The sequence below is a fragment of the Euprymna scolopes genome, chromosome 28 (assembly GCF_053919585.1).
Source record: "Euprymna scolopes isolate OS-2025 chromosome 28, ASM5391958v1, whole genome shotgun sequence".
NCBI classification, from domain to species: Eukaryota; Metazoa; Mollusca; class Cephalopoda; order Sepiida; family Sepiolidae; genus Euprymna; species Euprymna scolopes.
The window spans coordinates 13,215,859-13,229,960 of NC_136509.1; the positions used below are offsets into that span (position 1 = coordinate 13,215,859).

Below are 14,102 nucleotides of genomic sequence, written 5' to 3' on the forward strand. Positions count from 1 at the left end.
CGAGAGGAGTCTTCTCCCAATACTTAAAAAAAAAAAAATAATAACAACAACAAAGAAATAATATAATAATTAGCGTCTCATTTGCATATGCAAAAATCATTTATCCCAACAAAATGGCTACCAGATTTGTCGACACCTCCCACCGCTACTCTCTGTGATTGAAACAGATCTTTTATTTTTTTCCACCAAGAAAATGGCCGCTCGTGACGTCACGAAACGGTTGCTGGATGAATTCGCGTTTCTACGAAACAAGCGTTTTGATTGGTCGATCGCAAACAGCAAGTCTAAAAGGTGATGATAATAATAATAATAGTAATAATAGTAATAATCAAAGATGTGGAAGGACAGTAAAGATAGGAATGATAACAGTAATCATAATAACAACAATAATCTATGAATTGCAACAGCAACAGCAGCAGCAGGAGAGCAGGAAAAGAAGAAGAAGAAAAAGAAAGGAATAGTAAAAATCGTTACAATATCCACACGCACGCATTCATACAGACATTCTTTGACGACGAACAACAACCAGTTTTGGGGGAAATATATTTTATTTCCTCGCAAACATTTAGACATTCTCTCCCTGTCAAGATCTTCATTTTGTTCCCCTTCCCCCCCTTTCTTTCTGGTTTTTAGCCATTATTTTAGATGTCAGACTTATTTCTGTGAAGACGTCGCCCTTCAGTGGAACCCAGCTCATCCAAGAAGTGATTTTTACTTCCCAGGTAAGGAAGCCTGAACACTAGTATTTTATTTACCTTATTTCTTAATTATCTGTGTCGTCATCCTCTGTCTTTTATATATATATTAAAGATTCTTATATTGCATCAATCTAATCTTAGGATCACGCGTGCTTGTATCAGAATAGAGTATGTTTCTTTTCCGTCTGAGAAAGCCATTCTCCCAAGCATTACCATCTCCTTCGAAAGGAGGAATTTGGTTTATTGCCAGTCACGTGAGTGTCTCCCATTAGTGAGGGGGAATACCGATGGGTTCGATCTCGCAACTAATCTTGCAAGCATTCAAAATTCCTACCACTCACCCTTAATTTATTTAGTTTTCTTGATGAGGGGTAGGTGGATTCCCCCACGTTTAATTGACTTCGTGTCATATCGCCTCATGGTAGAGGAGCGAGAGGGGTTTATGGTTATATTTTCATAAATGCTTTTTTTTTTTTTTCTTTTTTTTTTATCCAGGGGATCTGTTTACCATTAAAAGTTTATCCACTCCACACACACACACACACACACACACACACACACACTTGTATGGGTCTGTTTTGTGTGCATTTGGACCCGAGTTGGAACCCACTTGTAATTAGATTCTATGTTCTTCTCTCGTTTCTTTTCCTTTCCTCCATCCTGGGTCAGTCTGTGCTATTCTTCCCCCCCCCCCGTTCTTAGAAAGGAAAGACCCAATTGTTTCCTGAGAGAGCGAGCGCACATGTCTGCATCTAACTATACATTCAGATAGTGTGTGTATGTGTGTGTATCCATATGTATATATATGTTGATCCCCTGTTAATAAATTAATGATTTTCTCAATCGTAATTGTAACTACTTCTCACCTGTGTTTTTCGCCTCTACGTAACTTACACAATACACATTTGTTTTAATTTAATTATTACATTTTTTTTTATTGAATCGATTCGTTATTCACGGAATTAAATTCATTGCAATGTTTTTGTTTTTTAAGTCAGATATTTTATTTCTTTTACCAATAGAATTTGTGATTCTTCGTAATTTTAAAGGAATTCTGGAGACTGTGATTGGAAGTCATTTATTTAGTTTTAAGCAAATCTTAAGATTTTGAAAGCTGTTTACATCATCCAATTACTTTATGAACATTTATCTTTATTTGGCGGATCTGAACGAGAATCATCCCTCCCCTATATATTAGTGTCCGATCAACTATAAGCCATTCTTTTAACATGGGGAAGTTGGTGTTTATTCGGAAAGCCGTTCTTGGGGGAGGGTATTCTCGTTCAGGTCCGCCTTATATTATATTGACTATTTGGATCTATAATAGAATAGTGGCACCGTTGAAAAGTACGGATTCTCTTCCCCCAAAAGTCTTAATACTAAACAAATGACGGATTTTTTTTTTTTTTTTTTTTTTTTTTTTTTTTAACGACCTGTCCCAACGTAGCATAAACTCCCCCAAACTCCCCTTGTTAAAAATCGCTTTCGGAATTCCCCCCCCCCCCAAGCTCGAAAGCCGTTCTTAACATTTGAAGTTTTTTTGGTGGGTGGGGGGGTTGTACTACGCTGGGGCAGGTCATAAAAAATACCTAAATAACTTCTAAATTGACAATTTACTAATACTACTACACTTCATGTATCCTGTCAGCGTGAAATCCTCCTAGACTTAGACACTTCGAATTTTTGTTCCAATCTAGAGTGTCCGTTTTTGAGACGTCTGAATTTTCCCCCACATTAAAGGCCTAACTCTTCCCGTGGGGAGGCACGTAAATAGACAGTTTAAAGGTTTTAAAATCACTTTCGAATTCTCAATGACTCGAAATCTCCATGACGACTATTTAAAAAAAAAAACAAAAACATTTTTTTATTATAGCAGGAATGGGGGTTGGATGAGACTGGAAACTGTTTACATCGTAACCTTCAACATTTTGAAAATGATTTTAAAGCCTTTAAAATTGACCGATATAAAGTAATTTCTGGCTTAAAGACATTATGGTTCAGTTGATTCACGTGTGCTTTTTGAATTAAAAGGAAAACGGTATTTTACGACCGCGTCAGCGCGCCAGCGCGCCACTATTATAGCAAAGAACCAATTCATCTTGTAATGTCATTTATTTTTGTTTCCAGATTAATATTTGCCCCCCTGTCGCTGTCAATAAAAATAAAATTCTGTTATTTTTCGCACGATTACACGTCAGCACTCTGAAAATACCCTTTTTTTCTAGAATGATAATGCGTCCCCATATTTATTTCTGTAAAAAAAAACAAAAAAAAACTGATATTGACAGCTTGGGGGCAAATTTTTCGTCTGGCGACTCTTAACAAATATTAATGAATAAGCAAAATTACAATATTTGTGCAGTTTGAGCCGTACTATTTTTATATATATGGGATGGATCTTCAAGTTAAATTAAGTTTTGATGGTTTCTTTTGTTTAAATTTTTAGGCGAGAGTACAGGATGGTTAACACTCCCTCCTTATGTTAAGAATGGTTTTCTCAGTAAATAACAATTTCAGCACGTAAACTGCAAAAGTATCCAAACCATTTTCATTTTCTTAAGCCTCAGGTTTTGGCAGTAAAAAATGTTTTTTGTTCGTTATCTTGAACTTTTTAACCAATATGACCAATATTAAAACAGTTCTAGTGTTGTAGCAATCTAGTTTTAATTTAATGATCGGCGACCGTAGTAGTATGACTTGCGATATGGTTTGGTCATTAAATTAAGTGAAGAACCAAATTGTTGCAAAATGAAAACTGTTTAAGTGGGAGTTATCTTAAAGCTGGAAAGTTCAAAATATTTATTTTATAATTTTCTTCACTTTGACTCTAAAAGCAAATTCAAACGAAATAAAATGTAAGGATAACCCTCGGTCACAAGATAAGTTTTAATTTTAGTCTATCGCTCGTCTTTGATCCATTAATAGATATGCTAATTTATTTAGTTAAGTTTTTTTTTCTTCTCTTTAACGTTTTACTCCATTTTCCAAAAGCGGTCGGCAGCAGATATTTCATTTTGAAAAATTCTTTCACAGTACGTGACCCTTTTTCTCAAGAAAATTTGGTTTTTATTTAGAATTCAACCTCATTAAAAAAAATAATAATAATACAGAAAAATATTTATTCGTATTCTTCACTGAACAAATATATATTCCAAAAATCACGTAAATTGATCCAAGTAGTTTTATTTTTTTAATTAAGACAGTCAAATTTTTTTTAAGTAAGCGAAAAGGGACTGTCTCGCGTTGCCATCTTGAAAAAAAAATGCAAATAAGTCCACAATAATTTAGACTGTCGATTTCACATTAATTGCTTTAAATAATTTAATGATGACGACTGTGATTTTTGGAATATGACATTTCCGTCCTGTGACAGATCATAAAGATTACAATTTTAATCACTTTTTATTGCATAAATATTTTTAGATTATGCATGCAGTTTTTTAAGGGAAATAGAAACTAGTGTTGTATCTTGTCTCAAATTTCTATTTCATTTTTATTAGCTGCCTCCCTCCCCCCGATTCTCTGGTCGCTGTTGCCCCGGAATGACTAAGAATCTCTGTATTCCGGTTTCCCGTTTTGAACCTTCTATTACCATGTTAAAATTTTATAATTTAATTTGTACATAAAATAACAGGTTCAGTGTGTATGTCTGACACAAACGCAGACCCTTAACTTCCGACATATTGTCAGAAAACTAAAACAAAAAAAAAAAAAACACAAACAGCAAAAAAAGCCCCAATGCCACTATTGCATTGCATTACTAGTAAAATTTTACTCTACAAAATTTCCCTAATCTTGGTATTAGGCTTCGTTTTCAATTGCATCCACAAAGATCTTACATATAATATAGATTTATTTCTAACAAAATGTTGTCCTTTTCCGTGAAGAAAATTTGATAAGAAAGGGTTTAAAAAAAAAAAAGAAAAAAAAGGCCCAAATTCTTTTGAGGATTTTCCATTGCTCTCTCAGGTGATGGACATATAAAATGTCAGTTTGTGAGACTATCGCCTGTGCGAGGTCAATACCTCCCCATTGCACTTTAATGCGAGTGTCGGTAGGAGGCTGAGTTGCTACCACTTGGCAACAAAAATGACTTGGAATTATTTGAAGAGTTCCATGTTCTTCACTTAATGATGACATCCCAAACAAGACCAATCTCGTTTGGACGAATTTATTTAAAATTATATATATCAATATGAAAGTATCTGGAATATTCTGATCTTAGAAATTAATTATAAGAAATGAAATTATCACACACACACACACACACACACACACACACACGTTAATTTTTGAGTAAAGGATGCCGACATATGTAGTTAGCTAGTTAAACTGACTTAACTAGCTGTATCGTCCTGGCGTTGCCTGGGATCCATTATGTTTACATTTTTGTAAGGATTTATGTTGTATAACAACGCCCTTTTGGTTTTAACTTCATATCCTAGTGTTTCTTCTTATTTTTTATTTTATTTTAATTTTTTAAGACAAACAAGAGTTATGGTGATATTTGAAATTCTTTTTAAGTATTTAAAAATCTTTTGATATTAATCTGCCGAAGGAGATTTAAAAAAGAAAATTAGCGAAATATGTTAGTTTATTGTCAATAACATGTTACAACAATAACAAATAAACCTTGGCTAGTCAGAATCAAAGTTTGATTCGTCAGCTTAAATTCTATTTAGGCCCGACTTAAAAAATAGTTTGTAATAATTTTACATATTAGAAAAAGATTCCAAACGTAATTATTTTATTTTTGGATTTGATTAATGACAAAATGCAAATGAAATAAATTGAGATTGTGTTTCCTCTCCTTTTTAGCAGAACAGATACCCCCCCTCTTAAATAGCTGGGCATTTTGACTCGTTCAAATAATACCTTTTGAACAAACTTAAAAGATCAGCTGTAGTCAGAGGTAACCTGAAGATTCCCTTTTCTGCTATTACACCAAGATGTAGGGGAGGGTGCCATTTCTTTTACTTTATTTCTCCATGATCATAACTTAGGAGTCTTTGGTACAACTCTTCAAGGATTGAACCTAGCCTATTAATAAACTCTTCCAGGCATTACCTACTTTCAGAAATGGCAAAGGTTTTATTGCTTTTTCTCTGAAGCATTTTTATCTGTTAAGAGAAACCGACCAGGCTATTTTTTTTGTTTCAGATCAGCCCCCACCCCCACCCCTTCTATTTTAGAAGAGCTGGATTACTACATAAACTAATCTGTAGAAGGCGGGTAAAACAAATGCTAGCCGATAAGTGTTAAGAGTTCTTGCAGGTCTCGACAAGTGCTTGAACAACATGGCTCCAAATAGAAGAACAGACAGTTAAAGCCATGAAAAGTGTTATAAATCTCAATGAAGGAGGTAATTTACAATGGGGTGTGAGAAAAGATTGTAGTTGTTCCCAGGAAGGTAGATTGAACACTTGTTGCACATAAAACATAATGATTCATTGGTTGGCAACAAAAGATCTCAACATGTCAAGATAGAAACACTGACAGCCGTACTAGAAAATAAACAAGTTTTAAAATAAAAATTAAAAATAAAGAAAAAAGTAAAGTGTTCTACTATTGTTGAGGATGATAAAGTTATCTTTTTATTAACCTCTAAAATGTAGAGGAGAATGTTACTGTTTCTGAAGATTAGTCTATTTACTTTTGATCCTTTACTGTATAATGCTGAATATCTAGCAAGAGGGCATCGGTGACTTTTTTCTTTTTTTTTTTTTCGTCTTTGGAGGATTGAACCCCGGCCATTAGTGTTCATTCCAGCCATTATGCTAAATAGGTCAGTCAAACAAGTCTAAACAGATCTTAATGTTTGTGACCTGTAAGAAATCTGTACCTTCAAATCCGTTGCCAAGGTCGCTGAAAAAATGGTGGGATCATTCTACTGCTCCAGAAAATATCTCATTGCTGATGCAATTCTCTACCTATATAAGAGCCAATTACGTCCAAGGATAGGATGGAGTACTCTTGCTACATCTGGATAGAAGCTGCTAGAAGCACCTCCTCGTCTTGAGAGTTCAAAATAGACTTTATAGCCTAGTGGAGGATGCCCTTTTCTCTTCCCTGCAACTTCTTCCCCACAGAAGAGATGTTGCGAGTCCGTCTCTGCTTTATCGTTATTTTCATGGAAAGTGCTCATCTGAGTTCCAATCTATGATCACCTTTGCCAAACTTTCATGAAAAACACTCATCTAGCGAAAACACTATCAATAATTTCTCCCACCCTTTATTTGTGTCTAAACAAAAACGTAGATTCCATGAACAAAGCTTCTTTCTTAGAACTGCATGCCTGTGGAACTCTGTTCCGCTTTCCTGCTTTCCAGCTAACTACAATATGGTCGTCTTCAAGTCCATTGAGAACAAATTCTTGATGAGTCGTCTCCTTAAATAATCCAATTTACCAAATTTCCATAACTAACGGTTACTACATTATTGTCCCATTGACTACCGTACACTCATTAACCCTTATCCACGAGTGGCTTCTGGGCCTTGATAAGTTGTGATTCCTTTGTTAAAAAAAAAAAAAAGTCTAACTCCTGCAAGCAAAAGTTAGGCTTTTTTTTTTTTTTTTTTTTTTTTTTTTTTTAATTTTGTATTCGTACAGGCTTGCTCAGATAATCACTTCAAACCAGTAAGAATGATTTTCATTTGTTAGAAAATGTCCACTTAACATCTTTTAAGTGAAATGATTTGTATTTCGAGGACACAGGCCTATTGATTTGATTGCATCCCATTTTCACTGTATACAGAAATGAGCAGAATATTATCCATTGTATCTTGTTTCCAAAGATATTCTATCTCTCACTTGTTTAGCTGACTGATTGTCGTCATACTATTTTTATTTATTTTTTCGGTGAGTTAGCTGTTTTTCTGCATCCTTTCCCCATCCCTTCTAGACATCATGCATTGCTCACTCAGACTAATCTTTTTGTGTTTCCAGTTAACTACAGAAGGTATTGATGAGTTTCGTCTTTAGTAAAAAAGTCACTTAATCTAATATGATTTATTCATTGGATTGTACATGTTACTATTTTTTTTAATTGTTTTTGTCTGTTTCAACACATTAACGATCATAGAACACTACATGTATTGATAATCTCCACTTTCATATGATTGTCATTTGAAGTGAGAATTTTTATTTATTTATTTTTTTAAACTGCTCACCCAACACCTGTAAATGCTTTATCGGAATGAAAACCATTTCAATGAGAAAGTTATTGCTTGTCATTTCCAATTTAAGCTAAACTCAAACAAAATGTATTTTTCTGATACAATTACCGATTTAGATTCTTATAAATATCTAAATATTTAACAAAGATAAATAACACTGCAAATAAATAACAATTTTTTTTTTTTTTCTGAACACCAAAATATTTGAAAACAAAAACATTTGTTGTATAAAAATGTATCCATATATAATTATAAAAACGTTGAAAAGTCTGCTCAAGAAAATATAATTTTAATAATTCAATTTTTGAATTAAAGCAACATTAGAGTTTTTTTTTTTTTTTTTTTTTTTTTTTTCTGAAACATTTTTAGAATTAAAGTAACTTTGTCACTGTCACAAAGTAAGGTTTTAATTTTTTTGTATTGACCTGTTGAAGGGTCAACAATATATTGTAGTTTTAATTTTTAAATTAAACAATTTGGAGAGAAGCACCTCCTGGCAACAGTTTAGGGAAACCCACCAAAAAAAAATGGTGCCGTCCGTTTAATGCAGAAATGCCCCATAAAGATCTGTCAACTAGTTTATCTTGCTAAAATAAGATTAAACAAATCCAGCAAACATTGACACCTTAACAATTTCAGTATGGTTTTGTGTGTGGATACAATTGAAAGTACAACCCGATACAAAAATTAGAATGATGAGTCCTATATATTTTTTCCCTGTCCAGCCATTTAGGTTGAAACACTCAAGGGATTTTTTTTCCTGTAAAAAAGAAAAAAAACTTGAGTACTCGGTGGAGTGGATCTGATGAATTGAAACCTGAAATGAAAGCCATTCGTCACAGTATTTTGCAGAGTAAGGACCGTTCTATTGTCAGAATTTTCCGGGCAAAGTAAAATGCTGAAAGGTGCTGAAACGCTGAGTCAATGAAATCGCAGCAGTCAGTATTATTTAAAACATTTGCTATCATTGGTGTATTAAAACAAAACAAAAAAAACAATAAATATTGTCTTGACGTGAACAAAAAAATTAAAAATGAAAACATTTTGTTTGCTATCGGTCGTTTGTTCAAAAAATAAATATTTATTCATGAAACTTGCCCTACAATGAGTTTTTTTTTCTTCATTTAAATTTAAATTTTTGTAATATTTCATAAAATATTGTCCAATAATTATTGTATTTTCTTTGTAACAATAAAAAGAATTTTATTTTTTTTTTTTTCTGCAATTAATTTTCCATTGAATTATCTTCAAAATAGCAGAAATAATATATTTTTCATTGAAAAAAATTGGCTTACATTTGAGCAAAGTAAAATTACAAAACTTTCGTTTGGTACCTTCCGGTGTTTTATTTAAACTGTCTGAAAAATTCCAATGATAGCACAGTTCTTATTTTGCCTTCATCACTGACGATTGATCTGAGTATAGACAGGTTGTGTTTTTCGATTGTAAACATCATATCGATTTAATTCAAGTTGTACATGAACTTTATTTACAGCTAAATAAACATGAAAACAATTATTTGCGTGGCGCCCGAGCATCGCTTTTTTTTTTTTTTTTTTTTTTTCACACATCAGCAACAAAATTAACAGTTTATGCCATTTATGAAACCACTATGAAGATGAGGATAAGTCCGTAATTAAATAAATAAATATACAAATTATTCATCTTAAACGATTCCAATAAAATAAAATATAAAACGAAAGTGGTCAAAAACAAATATATAACAAACTAGCAGATTGCCCTGCAATACACTTAAATATATTTTAGTTCATGCAGATTTTGTATAAATCAAATTTTCCATTGATTATTATATACCCGATATATTGTAATGATTTAAAAAATACGAAGTCTTTGGTGCCATCAGCTGAAATCAAAATAAAAGCATTCAGGGCTGAAGACTTAGCATTGCCATGTAAGCTAGCGCCAGAAGGCTAAAAAAATTAAGCAACTTCAAGCTAATATATATATATATATATATATATATATATATATGTGTGTGTGTGTGTGTGTGTGTGTAATTTTTTTTTTCTAAGTAATCTATAGATTTTAGTTTTACTATTGGTTTAAAATCAATAAATATTTATTTTTATTACTACTACTACTACTACTAAACATTGAAATAATTTGTTTTAAACAAAATCAGGTAAACCATGACAATTAAAAAAAAAAAAAAAAATCGTTGTTGGCATCTGAAAATAGCCATAAATTTTTCAGAATCTGGTACTCCAAACAGTTCCAATTTTCCTGGTCCCAATATTAATATATAGATCGACTGTACATAAGATGAAAGTGGTAGGCTAAATAAAATTGAAAGTGTTCCTGAGATCCAAATACTCTTTCTCTCTCATATATATATATATATATACATTAGTTTCGAGTTTGTAGCCCAAATATTTAGAAGTGTTTGGAAGAGACATTTCGCGCGCACACACACACACACACAGGCCAAGTCACTTGTTATATATATATATATATATATATATATATATGTGTGTGTGTGTTCATGTGCTCAGTTTTCATCCTGAATTCTACGTAATTATGCACAATGCAAAAACTATGCATAAAAAGAATTAAGCATAACAATTAAATTAAACCAATCATCCATAAGAAACCATGAATAATTAATGAATCTCGTTTTTCAAAGGAATATTCAAATTATGTAATTTTCCTGTAGTCGCTCACATATCCATGACAGTATATTAATTCGTTTTAATAATTTTTAAATAGGAAAAGTATCAATGTCAGTGCAAGAAAAAACTCAACTTTATGGGTATCTCGATAAGTGTTACAAAAGGCAAGATAAGTTACTTTGCCATCTACCTGGATAAGTTATGTTTTAACTTATTTTAAAGTGTTTATTTACTTTGAAACACAATGTTAAGTTAGAACAAGAAAAAATAGCTGACATTAGACTCTTATCTGGGAACTCGATAATCGCTCAAAAATTAAACAAAATACTGGTAGAACATAATGTTTTCATGATTGGTGGCATTTATATCAGTATTTTTAATTTTTGATTTTCAGCAATTATTGTGACTCCCTCAGATGACTGTCAGCCATTTTTTTCTTTTAACTTAAAATTTTACTTGTTACTCTATACTACTTGTGTTTCAAAGTAACGCTGGAAAATAAGTTAAAACGCCAATAACTTGTCTAGGTAGGTAGTGTAACACTATTCTAGTACCGGGGTGACACCAGGTTACCTTGCTGAGCAAACTTAGTAAGTCTGCCAGTCATGTGCGATTGACATTATCAAAAAGTTCTAGATGTCGAGAGAGCCAAAAAAGTAAATCTTTCAATATGAAATGAAGATGGCAGTTTTGGATTGACAGTGGCTGAGGAGGGAGGGGTTGGAGAATGCGTATCAAATGGAAGATACCCCCTCCCTCCCGAAAGTTTGATAACCTATTTCTTTGGGAAGTAAGAAAGAAAATAGATTTTAGAAGGGAGACGAGAGAGAATGGTTGCTGGAGAACAAAGGGAAGAAGAGAATAGAGGAAAGGGCCTGAAACAGTGTTTTTCATAAAACAAAAATACCTGATTTTTCCATCGACCCCCCTCCCCATCCCGGCTGAAATGGTCTTTTGCCACTTGTTCACTGGCGGAGAGACAGTGTCTGCTCTCTCAACGGCCAAAGCCTGCGCTTTCCCCCTCCTCCGACCAACCCAAAATACAGATCTCCAATTTGTGGACACAAAGAAATCCAAGATTTAGTTCTGAAATTCCTAAGTGACAGAAGATTATTTGAAAGAATTTGATTCTAGAACTCTATTTACTTAAATACAGAGAGGCCCAAATTGTTTAACTTTCCTTTGCACGAACTATATATATGGAATTGTTTTGCGCAAATAATTTTGTTTATAAGAAAATGATCTCGAGTTTTCATTAGTTATTGATTGCCTGTTGATTTTGAAAGTGATTCGATTGTTTCCAAAGCTGCCTTGATACTCAATTTTCAGGCTGCAGCAGAGAGAAGCGACCGATCAACTAGCGCCAGAGCCCCCACGAAGGAAGAAATCAACCACAACATCTGACAAACAGCCAACCAACATGTTAAAGGTACTGCCACATGGACTTATGCACGTTTGGTGTGCTCAGGACATTAGAGCAGTAAATTCCAGTGTGTCTGGTTCCATTTTAGAGTCCATCACTAGACGAAGTTAAATATGTAGCCACTAGAACTTAGTGTTAGTGAACATCATTTTGCCTGTGTGTACAACCTAATGGGAGGGGGGGGCACATTTATGCAACTGGCTCCCATCGCAGTTACAAGTAGAAGAGTAACTTCTCTTGCTTTTGGTAACATTTATTTGCTATATATATATATATATATATATATATATATATTTTTTTTTTATTGGCTATACTGGAAAATGCCTGATATTTTGAAAGAGTAAATTGTTAGAAAAATTTAATTGTTTGGAGAATGTTTGCAGTGTAGAAGACACGAACGTTGGAAGTGTATCTGTTTCTAGTTTTCAGTTTTGTGAATATGTATGTGGTCAGGAGACTGTTTTTGCGGTCTTTGTGACAAAGCTATTGATTTGATTACCTCTCATTTTCATTGTATGCAGAAAAGAAATGAAAAGAAAGGAGTCAACTAAATGAACAGAAAGAGATTAGTAACTTTATGTTCGTTTGTACCGCATCTCGACCTCCCCATAAATAAAAAAAAAAATAAAAAGTTGATAATCATTTTGAATACTTGTCCGGAATTCCTCTTGACTAGGGGTTTTTATCCTCAGCCCCCAAGATAAACAGAACATTTCTGTAATGATCTGGTTCTTGCTGATTGTGGTATAATTGTTGGTTTTGTGCAGTTCTAGGAAGTCCACCATCTCAGACTAAGCCTTTTCTCTTTGAGAAGGGTTTAGTTTATTGCTAATCGCCTGAGGCACCCTGCCAGGAATGCCGGAGCTGCACAAGCATCTTCTGCAGAATCAGAGGGCTCTTTGTCTTGAGCACTGACTTCTTCAATCTGACTTTCCAACCTTGGTGTCACAGTTTTTACAGTGGAAGAGAACTGTATATCCCTCTCAATTTAAAAGAAAAAAAAATGCATGATATACATACCCATGACAGAAAACGCATTCCAAAAATCATGTATTTTGATCAAGTAGTTTATTTTTGAATAAATCTAATTTTATGGCTAACCGAAAAGTGACTGTCTACCCATGCCATTTTGAAAATCGTCTCAAAACAAGTGGGATAACTAAACATAATTTAAGTTTCCGAGATTTTTGTTGTAATGCCTATGAATTCCCATTAATCGCTTAAAATGATTTTCTTTATAAAACTACTTGATCAATTTATGTGATTTTAGAATATATTTTCGTTTCATGACAAATACGTACATCATACAGATGTTTCAGTGCTTCTTTAAAAGTGCACTTATTTTGAAAAAAAAAAAACCCTTTATGGTGTACCTACTTGTCACGGAACAAAGATATTATATTCCAAGAATCACGTAAATTGATAAAGTAGGTTTTTAAGAAAATCAAATTTTACGATTTTTAGTGATTACTTTTTGCAGCTATTAATGATTTTTTTGCTTCTGGAGAGGTTAAGGAGGAAGTGGGATAGCCACTGATGGATTTGACCCGTTCCCAATGCCCTAAATTTACTTTTCCGGAAGTGTATTAGCGAAAATTAATTCGCTGAAAAAGGATGATTTGGTTATTCGCTAAATATGAACGAACTCTGTTATTTGCTGAGACGTATTTAGCTGAATTCATGTGGCAGCAAATTTTCTTCAAAAACCTCCTCGAAAGTTTGACGTATTTCGGAAATGTATCGCCTTTTGTGTTTTATAATTTTTATAAATTGGCACTTTCAAAAATGTCTTTGTGTGTGTATATATATATATATATATATATATATATATATATATATATATATATATATATATATATATATGGCACGTCTGCATTATACAAACGGCGCCACTTTTTTTTTTTTTTTTGTGCGTTTCATTAAACTGTCGGTAGGTGGCGTTTTTCGATCAACGAATCCATAAAATTTTAACCTGATTCAAAAGTGACAATAAGTCAATCAAGTCCGTTCATTTCATTCCATTCAAATTATTTATTACTTAAAAAATTAAAACTATAATATATATGTAACTTTGACCCTGCAACAGGTGCCACAAAAAATTAAAAATATATTTTTGTTACGGTGACAATTTTACTTTAATTCAAAAACTGATTCAGAAAAAAATCCAATGTTACT

At 33.0% G+C, this 14,102-nt stretch overlaps 1 protein-coding gene across 4 annotated transcripts in view; it reads left to right on the forward strand.

Moving 5' to 3' along the window:
• The first annotated feature begins 296 nt into the window (after window positions 1-296).
• Window positions 297-14,102, forward strand: part of LOC145249474 (protein FAM13A-like) — a 388,341-nt gene continuing 374,535 nt past the window's right edge. For 2 of the 4 annotated variants that reach the window (XM_080111053.1, XM_080111056.1), the window contains exon 1: window positions 297-722. The gene's annotated coding sequence lies outside the window, so the exon portion shown is untranslated. The remainder of the gene's footprint in view (window positions 723-14,102) is intronic. The other 2 variants (XM_080111054.1, XM_080111057.1) reach the window with 1 other exon arrangement.